The 16389-nt window shown below is 37.4% G+C and overlaps 1 protein-coding gene and 1 long non-coding RNA gene across 12 annotated transcripts in view; one reads left to right on the top strand and one right to left on the bottom strand.

Annotated features, from left to right (window-relative positions):
* The window catches only part of VPS13B (vacuolar protein sorting 13 homolog B), a 765850-nt gene that overhangs the window by 568853 nt on the left and 180608 nt on the right, over positions 1-16389 (top strand). The gene's annotated exons all lie outside the window — the stretch shown is intronic.
* LOC309615227 lies at positions 6712-16386 on the bottom strand. The gene is made up of 2 exons (XR_014236650.1): positions 7131-16386; positions 6712-7099 (listed from the first exon to the last, which is right to left on the bottom strand). It is a non-coding gene; the product is annotated as an uncharacterized lncRNA (long non-coding RNA).

The raw sequence follows: 16389 nt of genomic DNA, 5'->3' as shown, positions 1-16389 counted from the left end.
ACTAAGCAAAAGAAATATATAAGAAATGTAAATAATTAAACTTTAAAATGATTTTTTACAATTATCCTGTAGCATTTATTCTTCTGAAGTTATTAAAGTTTAAAATCACACTGACACTTTTGGAACGAACTACATGAGAGACAGAGATACAAGATACTGCTTCAGATTGTCTTATTCCTAAAATTTGTTGAGTCCTGGTTAATTGTTATATATAAACTAGTGACCTAATAGAGATTCATGACTTAAAAGATAGAACAAGACAGGCAATTTTAAGTAGTTATATATTTGTCATCTCCATTTTGAGCTATTAAACTCATACTGAATAAATATTGTGGGCTGTTCTTGATGTTGCTTTGGGAAATTGATCTTTCTGATTTCAGACTTTTCAAAGAAGTTATATTTGGTAGAATAAGGTAGATAATATAGCTCAAATAGATTCATAGTTGAAATTCACAAATATGATAAGATTTTAGTACACATTTCTTTCTCTGAATTATCAGCATTTGACTTCTACTGATAAAAAAGAACCTTCTTTTAAAATTTACTTTGTAGAGCCAAGTCACATGAAGGAATATATTCTCTCTCCTAATTAAACTACTTTATTATTTTTTTAACATCTTTATTGGAGTATATTTGCTTTACAATGGTGTGTTAGTTTCTGCTTTATAACAAAGTGAATCAGTTATGCATATACATATATCCCCGTATCTCTTCCCTCTTGCATCTCCCTCCCTCCCACCCTCCCTATCGCACCCCTCTAGGTATTCACAAAGCACCCAGCTGATCTCCCTGTGCTATGCAGCTGCTTCCCACTACCTATCTATTTTACATTTGGTAGTGTATAGATGTCTGTACCACTCTCTCACTTTCTCCCAGCTTACCCTTCACCCTCCCCATATCCTCAAGTCCATTCTCTAGTAGGTCTGCATCTTTATTCCCGTCTTGCCCCTAGGTTCTTCAGGACCTTTTTTTTTTTTTTTTTAAGATTCCATATATATGTGTTAGCATACGGTATTTGTTTTTCTCTTTCTGATGTACTTCAGTCTGTATGACAGACTCTAGGTCCATCCACTTCATTACAAATAACTCAATTTCGTTTCCTTTTATGGCTGAGTTTTATTCCATTGTATATATGTACCACATCTTCTTTATCCATTCATCTGTTGATGAACACTTAGGTTGCTTCCATGCCCTGGCTATTGTAAATAGAGCTGCAGTGAACATTGTGTACATGGCTCTTCTTGAATTATGGTTTTCTCAGGGTATATGCCCAGTAGTGGGATTGCTGGGTCGCATGATAGTTCTATTTTTAGTTTTTTAAGGAACCTCCATACTGTCCTCCATAGTGGCTGTATCAATTTACATTCCCACCAACAGTGCAAGAGGGTTCCCTTTTCTCCACACCCTCTCCAGCATTTATTGTTTGTAGATTTTTTGGTGATGGCCATTCTGACCGGTGTGAGGTGATACCTCATTGTAGTTTAGATTTGCATTTGTCTAAAAATTAATGATGTTGAGGATTCTTTCATGTGTTTGTTGGCAATCTGTATATCTTCTTTGGAGAAATGTCTGTTTAGGTCTTCTGCCCATTTTTGGATTGGGTTGTTTTTTTTTTGATATTGAGCTGCATGAGCTGCTTGTAAATTTTGGAGATTAATCCTTTGTCAATTGCTTCACTTGCAAATACTTTCTCCCATTCTGAGGGTTGTCTTTTCGTCTTGTTTATGGTTTCTTTTGCTGTGCAAAAGGTTTTAAGTTTCACTGGGTCCCATTTGTTTATTTTTGTTTTTATTTCCATTTCTCTAGGAGGTGGGTCAAAAAGGATCTTGCTGTGATTTATGTCATAGAGTGTTCTGCCTGTGTTCTCCTCTAAGAGTTTTATAGTGGCTGGCCTTACGTTTAGGTCTTTAATCCATTTTTAGTTTATTTTTGTGTATGGTGTTAAGGAGTGTTCTAATTTCATTCTTTTACATGAAGCTGTCCAGTTTTCCCAGCACCACTTATTGAAGAGGCTGTCTTTTCTCCACTGTATATTCTTACCTCCTTTATCAAAGATAAGGTGACCACATGTGCGTGGGTTTATCTCTCAGCTTTCTATCCTGTTCCATTGATCTTTATTTCTGTTTTTGTGCCAGTGCTGTACTGTCTTGATTACTGTAGCTTTGTAGTATAATCTGAAGTCAGGGAGCCTGATTCCTCCAGCTCCGTTTTTCTTTCTCAAGATTGCTTTGGCTCCTCGGGGTCTTTTGTGTTTCCATACAAATTGTGACATTTTTTGTTCTAGTTCTGTGAAAAATGCCAGTGGTAGTTTGGTAGGGATGGCACTGAATCTGTAGATTGCTTTGGGTAGTATACTCATTTTCACAATGTTGATTCTTCCAATCCAAGAACATGGTATATCTCTCCATCTATTTGTATCATCTTTAAGTTTTTTCATCACTGTCTTATATTTTCTGCATACAAGTCTTTTGTCTCCTTAGGTAGGTTTATTCCTAAGTATTTTATTCTTTTTGTTGCAGTGGTAACTGGGAGTGTTTTCTTAATTTCACTTTCAGATTTTTCATCATTAATGTATAGGAATACAAGAGATTTCTGTGCATTAATTTTGTATCCTGCTACTTTACCAAATTCAGTGATTAGCTCTAATAGTTTTCTGGTGGCATCTTTAGGATTCTCTATGTATAGTATCATGTCATCTGCAAACAGTGACAGCTTTACTTCTTCTTTTCCGATTTGGATTCCTTTTATTTCTTTTACTTCTCTGAATACTGTGGCTAAAGCTTCCGAAACTATGTTGAATACTAGTGGTGACAGTGGGCAAACTTGTCTTGTTCCTGATCTCAGTGGAAATGATTTCAGTTTTTCACCACTGAGGACGATGTTGGCTGTGGGTTTGTCATATATGGCCTTTATTATGTTGAGGTAAGTTCCCTCTATGCCTACTTTCTGGAGGGTTTTTATCATAAGTGGGTGTTGGATTTTGTCGAAAGCTTTCTCTGCATCTATTGAGATGATCATATGGTTTTTCTCCTTCACTTTGTTAATATGGTGTATCACATTGATTGATTTGCGTATATTGAAGAATCCTTGCATTCCTGGGATAAGCCCCACTTGATCATGGTGTATGGTCCTTTTAATGTGCTGTTGGATTCTGTTTGCTAGTATTTTGTTGAGGATTTTTGCATCTATGTTCATCAGTGATATTGGCCTGTAGTTTTCTTTCTTTGTGACATCGTTGCCTGATTTTGGTATCAGGGTGATGGTGGCCACGTAGAATGAGTTTGGGAGTTTTCCTCCCTCTGCAATATTTTGGAAGAGTTTGAGAAGGATAGGTGTTTGCTCTTCTTTAAATGTTTGATACAATTCGCCTGTGAAGCCATCTGGCCCTGGGCTTTTGTTTCTTGGAAGATTTTTAATCACAGTTTCAATTTCAGTGCTTGTGATTGGTCTGTTCATATTTTCTATTTCTTCCTGGTTCAGTCTCGGAAGGTTGTGCTTTTCTAAGAATTTGTCCATTTCTTCCAGGTTGTCCATTTTATTGGGATATAGTTGCTTGTAGTAATCTCTCATGATCTTTTGTATTTCTGCAGTGTCAGTTGTTACTTCTCCTTTTTCATTTCTAATTCTATTGATTTGAGTCTCTTCCGTTTTTTTCTTAATGAGTCTGGCTAATGGTTTATCAATTTTGTTTATCTTCTCAAAGAACCAGCTTTTAGTTTTATTGATCTTTGCTATAGTTTCCTTCATTTCTTTTTCATTTTCTTCTGATCTGATCTTTATGATTTCTTTCCTTCTGCTAACATTGGGGGTTTTTATGTTCTTCTTTCTCTAATTGCTTTAGGTGTAGGGCTAGGTGGTTTATTTGAGATATTTCTTGTTTCTTAAGGTAGGACTGTATTGCTAGAAACTTCCCTCTTAGAACTGCTTTTGCTGCATCCCATATGTTTGGGTCATCGTGTTTTCATTGTCATTTGTCTCTAGGTATTTTTTTATTTCCTCTTTGATTCTTCAGTGATCTCTTTTTTATTAAGTAGTGTATTGTTTAGCCTCCATGTGTTTGTATTTTTTACAAATTTTTTCCTGTAATTGATATCTAGTCTCATAGCATTGTGGTTGGAAAAGATACTTGATATGATTTCAATTTTCTTAAATTTACCAAGGCTTGATTTGTGACCCAAGATATGGTCTATCCTGGAGAATGTTCCATGAGGACTTGAGAAGAAAGTGTATTCTGTTGATTTTGGATGGAATGTCCTATAAATATCATTTAAGTCCATCTTGTTTAATGTATCATTTAAAGCTTGGGTTTCCTTATTTATTTTCATTTTGGATGATCTGTCCATTGGTGAAAGTGGGGTGTTACAGTCCCGTACTATGATTGTGTTACTGTCAATTTCCCCTTTTATGGCTGTTAGTATTTGCCTTATGTATTGAGGTGCTCTTATGTTGGGTACCTAAATGTTTACAATTGTTATATCTTCTTCTTGGATTGAGCCCTTGATCATTTTGTAGTGTCCTTCTTTGTCTCTTGTAATAGTCTTTGTTTTAAAGTCTATTTTGTCTGATATGAGAACTGCTACTCCAAATTTCTTTTGATTTCCATTAGCATGGAATATCTTTTTCCATCCCCTCACTTTCAGTCTGTATGTGTCCCTAGGTCTGAAGTGGGTCTCTTGTAGACAGCACATATACAGGTCTTGTTTTTGTATCCATTCAGCCAGTCTATGTCTTTTGGTTGGAGCATTTAATCCATTTACATTTAAGGTAATTATCGATATGTATGTTCCTATTACCATTTTCTTAATTGTTTTGGGTTTGTTATCACAGATCTTTTCCTTCTCTTGTGTTTCCTGCCTAGAGAAGTTCCTTTAGAATTTGTCGTAAAGCTGGTTTGGTGGTGCTGAATTCTCTTAGCTTTTGCTTGTCTGTAAAGGTTTTAATTTCTCCGTCGAATCTGAATGAGATCCTTGCTGGGTAGAGTAATCTTGGTTGTAGGTTTTTCCCCGTAATCACTTTAAATATGTCCTGCTACTCCCTTCTGGCTTGCAGAGTTTCTGCTGAATGATCAACTGTTAACCTTATAGGAATTCCTTTGTATGTTATTTGTTGTTTTTCCCTTGCTGCTTTTAATATTTTGTCTTTGTGTTTAATTTTTGATAGTTTGATTAATATGTGTCTCGGCGTGTTTCTCCTTGGATTTATCCTGTATGGGACTCTCTGTGCTTCCTGGACTTGATTAACTATTTCCTTTCCCATATTAGGGAAGTTTTCAACTATAATCTCTTCAAATATTTTCTCAGTCCCTTTCTTTTTCTCTTCTTCTTCTGGGACCCCTATAATTCGAATGTTGGTGCGTTTAATGTTGTCCCAGAGGTCTCTCAGACTGTTCTGAATTCTTCTTTTTTTTAAATAGTGTGTTAGTTTCTGCTTTATAACAAAGTGAATCAGTTATACATATACATATGTTCCCATATCTCTTCCCTCTTGCATCTCCCTCCCTCCCACCCTCCCTATCCCACCCCTCTAGGTGGTCACAGAGCACCGAGCTGATCTCCCTGTGCTATACGGTTACTCCCCACTAGCTAGTTATTTTACATTTGGTAGTGTATATATGTCCATGCCACTCTCTCACTTTGTCTGAGCTTACCCTTCCCCCTCCGCATATCCTCAAGTCCATTGTCTAGTAGGTCTGTGTCTTTATGCCCGTCTTGCCACTAGGTTTTTCATGACCTATTTTTTTGTTTTTCCTGTTCTGAATTCTTTTCATTTTTTTTTTTTCTTTATTCTGCTCTACAGTAGTTATTTCCACTATTTTATGTTCCAGGTCACTTATCCGTTCTTCTGCCTCCGTTATTCTGCTATTGATCCCTTCTAGAGAATTTTTCATTTTATTTATTGTGTTGTTCATCACTGTTTGTTTGCTCTTTAGTTCTTCTAGTTCCATGTTAAACGTTTTTTGTATTTTCTCCATTCTATTTCCAAGATTTTGGATCATCTTTACTATCATTATTCTGAATTCTTTTTCATGTAGACTGCCTATTTCCTCTTCATTTGTTAGGTCTGGTGTGTTTTTACCTTGCTCCTTCATCTGCTGTGTGTTTCTCTGTCTTCTCATTTTGCTTAACTTACTGTGTTTGGGGTCTCCTTTTCACAGGCTGCAGGTTCATAGTTCTCGTTGTTTTTGGTGCCGGGCCCAGTTGCTAAGTTTGATTCAGTGGGTTGTGTAGGCTTCCTGGTGGAGTGGACTAGTGCCTGTGTTCTGGTGGTTGAGGCTGGATCTTGTCTTTCTGGTGGGCAGGTCCACGTCTGGTGGTGTGTTTTGCGGTGTCTGTGGCCTTTTTATGATTTTAGGCGGCCTCTCTGCTAATGGATAGTGTTGTGTTCCTGTCTTGCTCGTTGTTTGGCATAGGGTGTCCAACACTGGAGCTTGCTGGTCGTTGAGTGGAGCTGGGTCTTGGCATTGAGATGGAGATCTCTGGGAGATTTTTGCCATTTGATATTACATGGAGCTGGGAGTTCTCTTGTGGACCAGTGTCCTGAACTTGGCTCTCCCACCTCAGAGGCACAGCCCTGACACTGGCTGGAGCACCAAGAGCCTGTCATCCACACTGCTCAGAATAAAAGGGAGAAAAAAAAGAAAGAAAGAAGAAGATAAAATAAAATAAAATAAAGTTGTTAAAATAAACAATAATTATTAAAAAATATATATATTTTTTTTAATAAATTTATTTATTTATTTTTGGCTGTGTTGGGTCTTCGTTTCTGTGCGAGGGCTTTCTCTAGTTGCGGCGAGCGGGGGCCACTCTTCATCACGGTGCGCGGGCCTCTCGCTATCGCGGCCTCTCTTGTTGCGGAGCACAGGCTCCAGATGTGCAGGCTCAGTAGTTGTGGCTCACGGACCCAGTTGCTCCACGGCATGTGGGATCTTCCCAGACCAGGGCTCAAGCCTGTATCCCCTGCATTGGCAGGCAGATTCTCAACCACTGCGCCACCAGGGAAGCCCCCAAAAAATAATTTTTTTAATGTAATAAAAAAAGAAAGAAAGAAGAGAGCAACCAAACCAAAAAACAAATCCACCAATGATAACAAGTGCTAAAAACTATACTAAAAAAAACAAAGAAAAAAAAAACGGACAGACAGAACCCTAGGACAAATGGTAAAAGCAAAGCTATACAGACAAAATCACACACAGAAGCATACACATACACACTCACAAAAAGAGAAATAGGGACAAAAATATGTATATCATTGCTCCCAAAGTCCACCTCCTCAATTTGGGATGATTCATTGTTTATTCAGGTATTCCACAGATGCAGAGTACATCAATAAACTACTTTGGAAGGTGCCAAACTGACCTGTGCTTTTGAGTTTTACTGGTTTAACTGACTCTAGCCAGCTGTTAAATTAAAGCCTCCAATTTTCATGTGCCACACTGTTTTGTATTAGTAAGATCAGGAATTGTCCTATGGCTTCCATAACCTCTAGCAGTAGCATTCCATCTTTTTCACCTTTTGCAGAAAGACCATCCTGATCTCACAGTTAAAGGTATTAGCATAAGTGTTCTACTTCCTTGTTGGAGGGGCCATGGAGAATGGAAAGGAAACCTGAAAAACTTACCCAGTACAGAGTTGGTTAACACTTAGGCCTAAAGTGGGCTTCCCCTACACATAAGGACACATTCCAACCCTTTAGCCTTTTGAGAAACACATGTGAGGGTAAAAAATAAATGGAGTGGAAAAAACTGTCCTGTCATGCATATGACAAAGTCGTTGAAATAATTTTGTTTCTTTTTTATTTTTTAAATCAATGTGCAGTAAAATTGTCCTTCGTTGGTGCACAGTTCTATGAATTCTAATAGATGAATAGATTCATGTAACCACTACCACAGTCAAGATACAGAACAGTTCTACCATCTTAAAAAACTCTCATGGTATTCCTTTGTAATCACACCTCCTCCTAAATCCTACTCTATGATAATTACTGCTCTCCATCACTTTAGGGTTTTTGTTTATTTGTTTTACCTTTTTGAGAATGTCATACAAATGTAATCATACAGCAGGTAACCTTTTCAGACTGGCTTCTTTCACTCACATACTGCCCTTGAGATTCAGTCAAGTTGTTGTATCTATCAGTAGTATCAATACATTCCTTTTTATTGCTGAGTAGTATTCCATTTTGTAGATGAACCATAGTTTAAGAATTCATCCATTGAAGGACATATAAGTTGTTTCCAATTTTGGTGATTATGAATAGAGCCACTTTAAACATTTGTGTATAAATTGTTGTGTGATTGTAAGTTTCATTCCTCCATGATAAATACCTAGGTGTGGGATTGGTGGGTCGTATAAGTCATAAGAAATTACTAAAATGTTTCCAAATAGCCTGTATCATTTGACATTCTCACAGCAATGTACGAGAATCCCACTAGTTCCATATCATCTCTGGCAGTTTGTGTTATCAGTATTTTTTATTTTAGCCATTCTAATAGTTGGTTCATTGTCATTTTTATTTGCACTTTTCTAATTACTAGTGATGTCATATGTCTTTATATGTGCTTATCTGCCATTCATATATCCTTTCGGTAAAGTGTCTATTCAACTCTTTTGCTTATTTTAAAATTAGCCTGTTTGCTTATTGTTGAATTTGAAAGTTTTTTGTATATTCCGGATACAAGTCTTTTGTCAGATATGTGACTTGCAAATATTCTCTCCCAGTGCATAGCTTGTCTTTTCATTTTCTTAACACTACTTTTTACAGAGCAAAAGTTTTTAGTGTGAAGTTTTTTCAAATGAATCATGCTTTTTTTGGTACTGTATATAAGAATTCTGCCTAACTTCAGTACTCATAGATTTTCTCCTATGTTTTCATCTTAAAATGTTTTATATTTTACATTTTATATTCAGATCTATGATTCATTTTTAGTTAATTTTGGATAAAGTATAAAGTTGAGTTCAACTTTTTTCTTTCTTTTTGCGGGGGGTGGGGCATGAAGATGTATGACACCATTTGCTGATAAAACTCTCTTCATTGAACTGCCTTTGCAGTTTAAAAAAAAAATCATTTCACAATATTTGGTTGGCCTCTATAATCTGGATTCTCTGTTCTGTTCCACTGATATACATGTATATAACTTCTCCAGAATTATACTGTATTGATCATAGTAGCTTCATAGCAAGTCTTAAAATTAGGTAGTATAAGCCCTCCAATGTCATTCTTCTATTTCAAAAGTGTTTTAGCTTTTCAAGTTCCTTTGCTTTCCTGTATACATTTTAGAATCAACTTTTCTAGATCTGCAATAAATACTGCTGGAATTTTTATTGGAATTGTGTTAAATCTATAGATCAATTGGGAGAGATTTTATATCTTTACTATTTTGAGTCTTCCAATCCATGAATATGTTATGTGTACAGTATATCTCTCCATTTACTTAGATCTTTAATGATTTTCCAACATACAGATTCTGTACGAGTTTTATCAGATTTATACCTAAGTATTTATTTTATTTGGAGCTTTTATAAATGTTGTTTTTTGTTTAAATTTTACTCCAACTGCATATTGCTGGTTTGTAGAAACTCAGCTGATTTTTGTGTAGTGGTCTTGTATTCTAAAATCTTGTCAAGTTCACTTAGTAATTCTAGGAGCTTTTCTGAAGATTTCATGGAGTTTTCTACATGGACAATCATGTCATCTGCGAATAGACATCATTTTATTTCTTTCTTTCCAATCTTCATGCCTTTTATTTCTTTTTCTTGCCTTATTGTGCTGGTTGGGATCTCTAGTATTAAATATAGAGTATGAGTAGTGAGAATGAATATCATTGCCTTGTTCCTGATCTTAGGGGAAAAGCATTCAATCCTTCATGATTAAGTATGACATTAACTATAGGTTTTTCATCCGTGAACTTTATCAGGTTAAGGAAGTTTCCATCTATTGACAGTTTGCTAAGAGTTCTTATCATAAATGGATATTGGTTTTTCAAAAGCTTTTTCTGCATCAGTTGATATGATCATGTTTTTTTGTTTTGTAAACTGGTAATACCATTACTTTGATTGATTTTCTAATATTGAACCAACCTTGTAGTCCAAGGCTAAACCCCTCTTGGTTGTGGTGTATTGTTAGTTTCTTATATTACTTGATTTTTTTTTTAATTTATTTGGAGGATTTTTATGTCTCTGGTTTTTAGGGATATTGGTATGTAGTTTTCTTTTACTGTCTTTGTCTAGTTTTGGTATCAGTAATGATGGTTTCATAAAATGAATTTAGGAGTATTGTCTCCTATTTTCTGTGGTACAAGAAAAAGAAGGAAAAAATGAGGTATTTTTCTTAGTCCCTGTGGGCATTAGGAATTCCCTTCCCATTACTGAAGCCAGAAATAGAGGGTTTCCCCTACTACTCCCTCTATCCACACCTGATGCCCACCTCCAGGTTTTGGGCTGCCGCAGGCTGTGGAATATCAGAAGAAAAATGAGAAACTCACTACCTTTTGGTGGTATTTTGAAATCTAGTCATCTTCTTCAGTCTACCCGTTACCATTTACTTTTCAAAATCCTCAAATAGCTGCTCTGTGTAGGTCTTTTTTTGTTGTTTGCATTTGGTTTTTTGTTTGTTTGTTTGTTTTTTAATTAAGCTTTGCATTTATTTTTTTTAATTTATTTATTTTATTTATTTATTATTTTTGGCTGCATTGGGTCTTCGTTGCTGCATGTGGGCTTTCTCTAGCTGTGGCGAGCAGGGGCTGCTCTTTGTTGCAGTGTGCGGGCTTCTCACTGTGGTGGCTTCTCTTGTTGCAGAGCACGGGCTCTACAGTGCAGGCTCAGTAGTTGTGGTGCATGGGCTTAGTTGCTCTGTGACATGTGATATCTTCCTGGGCCAGGGCTCGAACCCATGTCCCCTGTATTGGCAGATGGATTCTTAACCACTGCGCCACCAGGGAAGCCCTCTGTATAGGTTTTTTAGCTGTAATCTCTCCAGATATTATAGCTGTATAAAGTGGGAGAGACAGGGCTCCATCTTTCCTGGAACACTGAAGTAATTTTTAAAGAGCGGGAAATGGCAACTAACAAAGAGAAGAGCAAAGTATATTAGATATTTTTGCTCTGGGGGGAAAAGGTGAAAGAAGCTAGGGCAAACATTCCTAGGCCTTGAAACTTCATTTATGATCACATTAGAAACAGGAAATAATATGTGGGTAAATATGCATATGGAGTTTGTATTAGTTTTTTATTGATGCATAACAAATTACCACAAATGTAGTGGCTTATAGCAATACAAATTTATTATCTCAGTCCTGCAGGTCAGAAGTCCAGTTGGGTTTAGCTGTATTCTCTGCTCAGAATCTTACAAGGCCAAAATCAAAGTGTCATTTGGGCTGGGCTCTAATCTAGAGGCTCCAGGGAAGAATCCACTTACAAACTCATTCCATTTGTTTGCATAATCCAGTTCCTGTGGTCATAGGACTCACGTCCCTAATTCCTTGTTAGCAGCTGGCCAGTGCTTCCTTCCCTCAGCTTTAGGGTGCCCATTCCTTCTCACATGACCCCTAGCATCCTCAAAGCAGCAATGACATATCATAGACCCCTTCTCACGTTTCAAATCTCTCCGACTTCCCCTTCTGCCTCCTTCATGTACTTTTTAAAGGGCCTGTATAATAGATCAGGCCCACCAGATAATCTCTGTGTTAAATTCAATTTACCTGGGATTTTTATCACACCTATAAAATCCCTTTCAGCATAGCAGTACCTAGATTAGTGTTTGATTCAATAACCAGGGGAGAGGAATCTTGGGAGAAGGGGGTCATCTTCAGAATTCTGCCTACCACAGAACCAGATTAGAAAGTTTCAGGGTGCTCCAACATGAACTGACCAAACATGTACTTCATGCTGAGTTTGAGGCCCAATGCTAAGTATTAAAGGTGAAAAATGTACACTCAAGGATCTTCTCTATTGGTGAGAGACATAATCTCATAAAAAGATACTTATGCAGGGCCAGCTTTGTGGAACTACTTCTTGGAGAACGTGCTGAGCAGTATCCTGAAGATTATGCATTAGGCAAAGAAAGAGTATATTAGACAAAGGAGCAACATGATCAAAGGTCTTGTGGTATGACATAGCATGGGCTGGGGGGAGTGGGCTGTATAAACTCTTTGATATTTCTGGAGCTTTAATATCTGAGGTGGGCAATGGCTGCAGATAAGGAAAGGCAAGACCTTTTTTCCCATTCTAAGGAGCTTCATCTTTTATCCCATAGGTAAAGAAGAGCCATTAAAGAGTTTTAAGCAATAGTGAGCCAATCAGGATCACAGTAGAAACAAATCATTTGGAAATTACTCTGGAGACTGGATTAACAGGAATCGGTCTAGACAGAGAATCCTTTTAGGAGGCTTTATATTAGCTGAGCAATATCAAAGGCATGGAGGGAAAACATGGGGAGTGGCTGGAATGCTAGAGAGAAGGAGATTGGATTCAAGCAATATTTTGGAAGTAAAGTTGACAGAACTTAATCACTGAGTGGGTTTGGACCAGGAAAAGAGGGAATGAAATGAGTCAAAAAGTCAGATTTTTTATTTGAGCCAGTTGGTAGATTAGAGTCATTAACTGAGACAGGGAATATAGCATGTGTGAGAGGAGGTAATGGATTGTTCTGGATGAAGTGATTTGATGAGCCTGTGGGAGTTCAGTAGGAAGGAAAAATTCATTCATTTTTTTTTCCTTCACTACATCATAAAATGTTCATTTTGTACTTCCTGTGGACCAAACAGTAGTTTAGGCATTCAGAATATTAAGATGTAGAACAGTCCTTATTGTTCAGGAGTTCACAGTTAGCTGAACTATGACAGATACCTAAGCAGTAACTATAAAAATATTATGAATAGGTACCTGATGATGATACAATACACAGGACATTCTGAAAGCAATGGATGAGAGGCACCTCACTTGGCCTCAGGGGTCAAGAAAGACTTCCTGGAGTCTTTGAGACTCAAGGACTGAGTCTCAAAGGACAGGTTAGACAAATAAGCAGAGGTATAGTTTTTTTGTTTTTTTGTTTGTTTGTTTCCTGTGTCACTGGGACTACCATACCTGAGATGCAAGGATCCATATTGAGATAGTAGTCAACAACTCTCATATATTACCATTCCGTGGATGTTTTGTCAGTTTATAGTGAGGGAAAAGGGATCCCTTAGGCTCAGCAGTTAGTATAGGTGGATATTTGGGCAACTTCCTGAGTAGGTCAGTAAACTGTTTCTATGGCTACTTCTGACGCTTAGTTTAAATCTCATGTTATGAATCCAGGCAAAAGCAGGTAGCTTCTGGCCCCAATATCTGAGTCTCCTTTCTGCTTTAGCTTTGTTTTGTTTTCCTGTTGTTGCTATCATCTGTTAAGATTGTTTGTTTTTTTCACTGTGGTAAAAGGTGGTATTATTTTCTGTGAGGCCACAGAATTTCGAAGCCCTCGTAAAAGAATTTGCAGGCAGAGCCGGACAGTGTATGAATCATTTGAATCATCCAATTTCCCTAAAATATTTGCCCACCAGCCTCTTTGAGTACCCCAAATTCTACAAGTCAAAACTAATTCCTTTCAAAAATGGTGCTGGTATAACTGGATTTCTGCATGCAAAAAAAAATTAAGTTGGACCCCTACCACACAAAGCACAAAAGTTAATTCAAGAGCAATCATAGACCTAAATGTAAGAGGTAAAACTATAAAACTTGTAAAAGAAAGCATAACTGTAAATCTTTGTGACCTTGGGTTAAGCAGTGTTTTTTTTTGTTTTGCTTTGTTTTATAAATTTATTTTATTTGTTTATTTTTGGCTGCATTGGGTCTTTGTTGCTGTGCACGGGCTTTCTCTAGTTGCGGTGAGCGGGGCTACTCTTCGTTGTGGTGCACGGGCTTCTCGTGGTGGTGGCTTCTCTTGTTGCGGAGCACGGGCTCTAGGCGCACGGGCTTCAGTAGTTGTGGCTCACGGGCTCTAGAGCACAAGCTGAGTAGTTGTGGCGCAAGGGCTTAGCTGCTTCGCGGCATGTAGGATCTTCCTGGACCAGGGCTCGAACCCGTGTCCCCTGGATTGGCAGGCAGATTCTTAACCACTGCGCCACCAGTGAAGCCCCCTAAGCAATGGTTTTTGGATATGACACCAAAAGCACAAGCATAATAATAGATCTGTTGGACTTCACAAAACTTAAAAACTTTCGTGCTGCAAATCATACCATCCAAAAAACTGAAAAGACAGTCCACAGAATGGGAGAAAATATTTGCAAATCCTATATCTCATAGGGACTTGTATCCAGAATATATCAGTATAAAAGACTCATACTATTTAATAAAAAGACAAATAACCCAATTTAAAAATGAGCAAAGGGTGTGAATAGACATGTCTCCCAAGAATATATACGCATAGCCAATAACATTAATGCTCAACGTCATTAATCATTAGGGAAATACACATCAAAATCACAATGGGATACTACTTCATACCCACTACGACTGAAGAAATGAAGAAATGCTCAACATCATTAATCGTTAGGGAAGTAAACACATCAAAATCACAATGGGTTACCACTTCATACCCACTAGGATTGCTGTAATCAAATATGACCCAGCAATTCCACTTCTAGGTAGATACCTAAAAGAATTGAAAACATGTTCACAAAAAAATTTGCACATGAATGTTCATAGCAGTATTATCCATAATAGCCAAAAAGTGGAAACAACCCAAATGTCCATAAACTGATAATGGATAAACAAAATGTAGTATATCCATATGATGGAGTATTATTCAGCCATAAAAAGGAATGACATACTGGTGATACATGATTCAACACAAATGAACCTTAAAAATTTTTACTGTGTTAACTGAAAGAAACCAGACACAAAAAGCCAGATTTTGTGTGATTCCATTTATATGAAATGCCCAGAATAGGCAAATATATAGAGACAGAAATTAGCTTATTGGTTGCCCGAGTGCTGGAAGTGGGGAATGGGTAGGGACCACTAAGTGGCATGGGAATTTTTTTTTTCCCTGGTGGTGATAATAATGTTCTGGAATTAGATAATGGTGATGATTACACAATCTTGGGAGTATACTAAGAACCATTGAATTGTATACTTTAAATAGGTAAATTGTATGATATGAGTTAATATGTCAATAAAGATGTTAAAAAACATAATTCCTTTAAATCAGGGTGTTGTTTTCCTGTTTAAATGAATGTAGGGAGCAGGGAACATTCTAGTATTGCAGAAGGGTGACTTAGATGTCTGACCCTTTCCAGTGGACAACTGGCTAGAAGCAGGACTCTCAGAGTTTTGCTTAGCCTGATTAAAGAAACACCAGGAAAGGCACACTTTAAAAAGGTGGTACCCTGAGCGAGCCTGGGTAGACAGGAGGAAACTCTAAGGTGCTGATGTCTGAGGAAGATGAGAAGAGGTCCTCCTATTGAAAACAGACAGAATGTTAACTTCATCTGCTTGATAACTTTGCTATTCCTAGCTTCATCTGTGATTATGTCTTGTATTACATCAGGCTCCAGTGAAAAGAATACTTGTTAGGTTCAGTTAAACTCAACCATTTATTGAACAGATACATATGAGAAACACACTGTGCCAGGCACTGGGTATAAACATGAGTGGCATGCTCTGCCTTGACAACCCTTACAGTCTTATGTCTTATTGATAATAAAAACAGAAGTGAGAAGGCAAAAACAGAAGTGATAGGGCCTAGTTAGTTTTAATGTCAGGTGACTAAGTGAGTAAGTGGCAAATAAGGACACCATCCGGTGGATGATACATGTAAAATGGATTTTAAGAAATCTCAGTCTTACATTAGATGAGGTATTTGAAACTTTATCAATGCAGAGTCCAAGGAAAGATGTAGGGACTCTTCTGGGTTTTAGTGGGTCACAGAGGGGAAGCAAATGTTTTGTGCATATACTTTATCAGAGAGTGGTAGGGGAGGCTACTTCAGTTAATCAGTTGGACAAATATTTATTAATACCAGTATTTGTGTCAAACATTGTGCTGGGTACTAAAGGAAGCCCTTTTAACCTCGGAAGAAAGAATGTCAGTTCAGTAACAAACTGGAAAGGCTGCTTAATTTTACCTCAGAGTGGGAGGGCAGAGGTAGATGTCCGTGTGTGGCCTTTGCTCTGTCAGGAACAGACAGACAGTCACATGGATTGAGACAGGAATGTAGGCATGTAAGTAGTCCAGGGAAACTGTTCCTTCAAGTAACTACATGGAAAGGTTAGGTGGTAAGTAAAAGAATTATAACATCTGACATCCTAATGAGTCCACAGTACAGGCGTTGGGAAACTGAAATAGGAGCTTGACAGGGAAGTAAAGGCTTATTTTCAATAGGAGAGCTTCAGTAATTTTCTTATCCTTTTCAATTCTA

The sequence above is a fragment of the Balaenoptera borealis genome (genome assembly GCF_965194805.1).
Source record: "Balaenoptera borealis genome assembly, chromosome: 17".
Taxonomy (NCBI): Eukaryota; Metazoa; Chordata; class Mammalia; order Artiodactyla; family Balaenopteridae; genus Balaenoptera; species Balaenoptera borealis.
The sequence above is the reverse complement of the archived record's forward strand: the minus strand, read 5'-3'. Positions and strand labels throughout refer to the sequence as shown.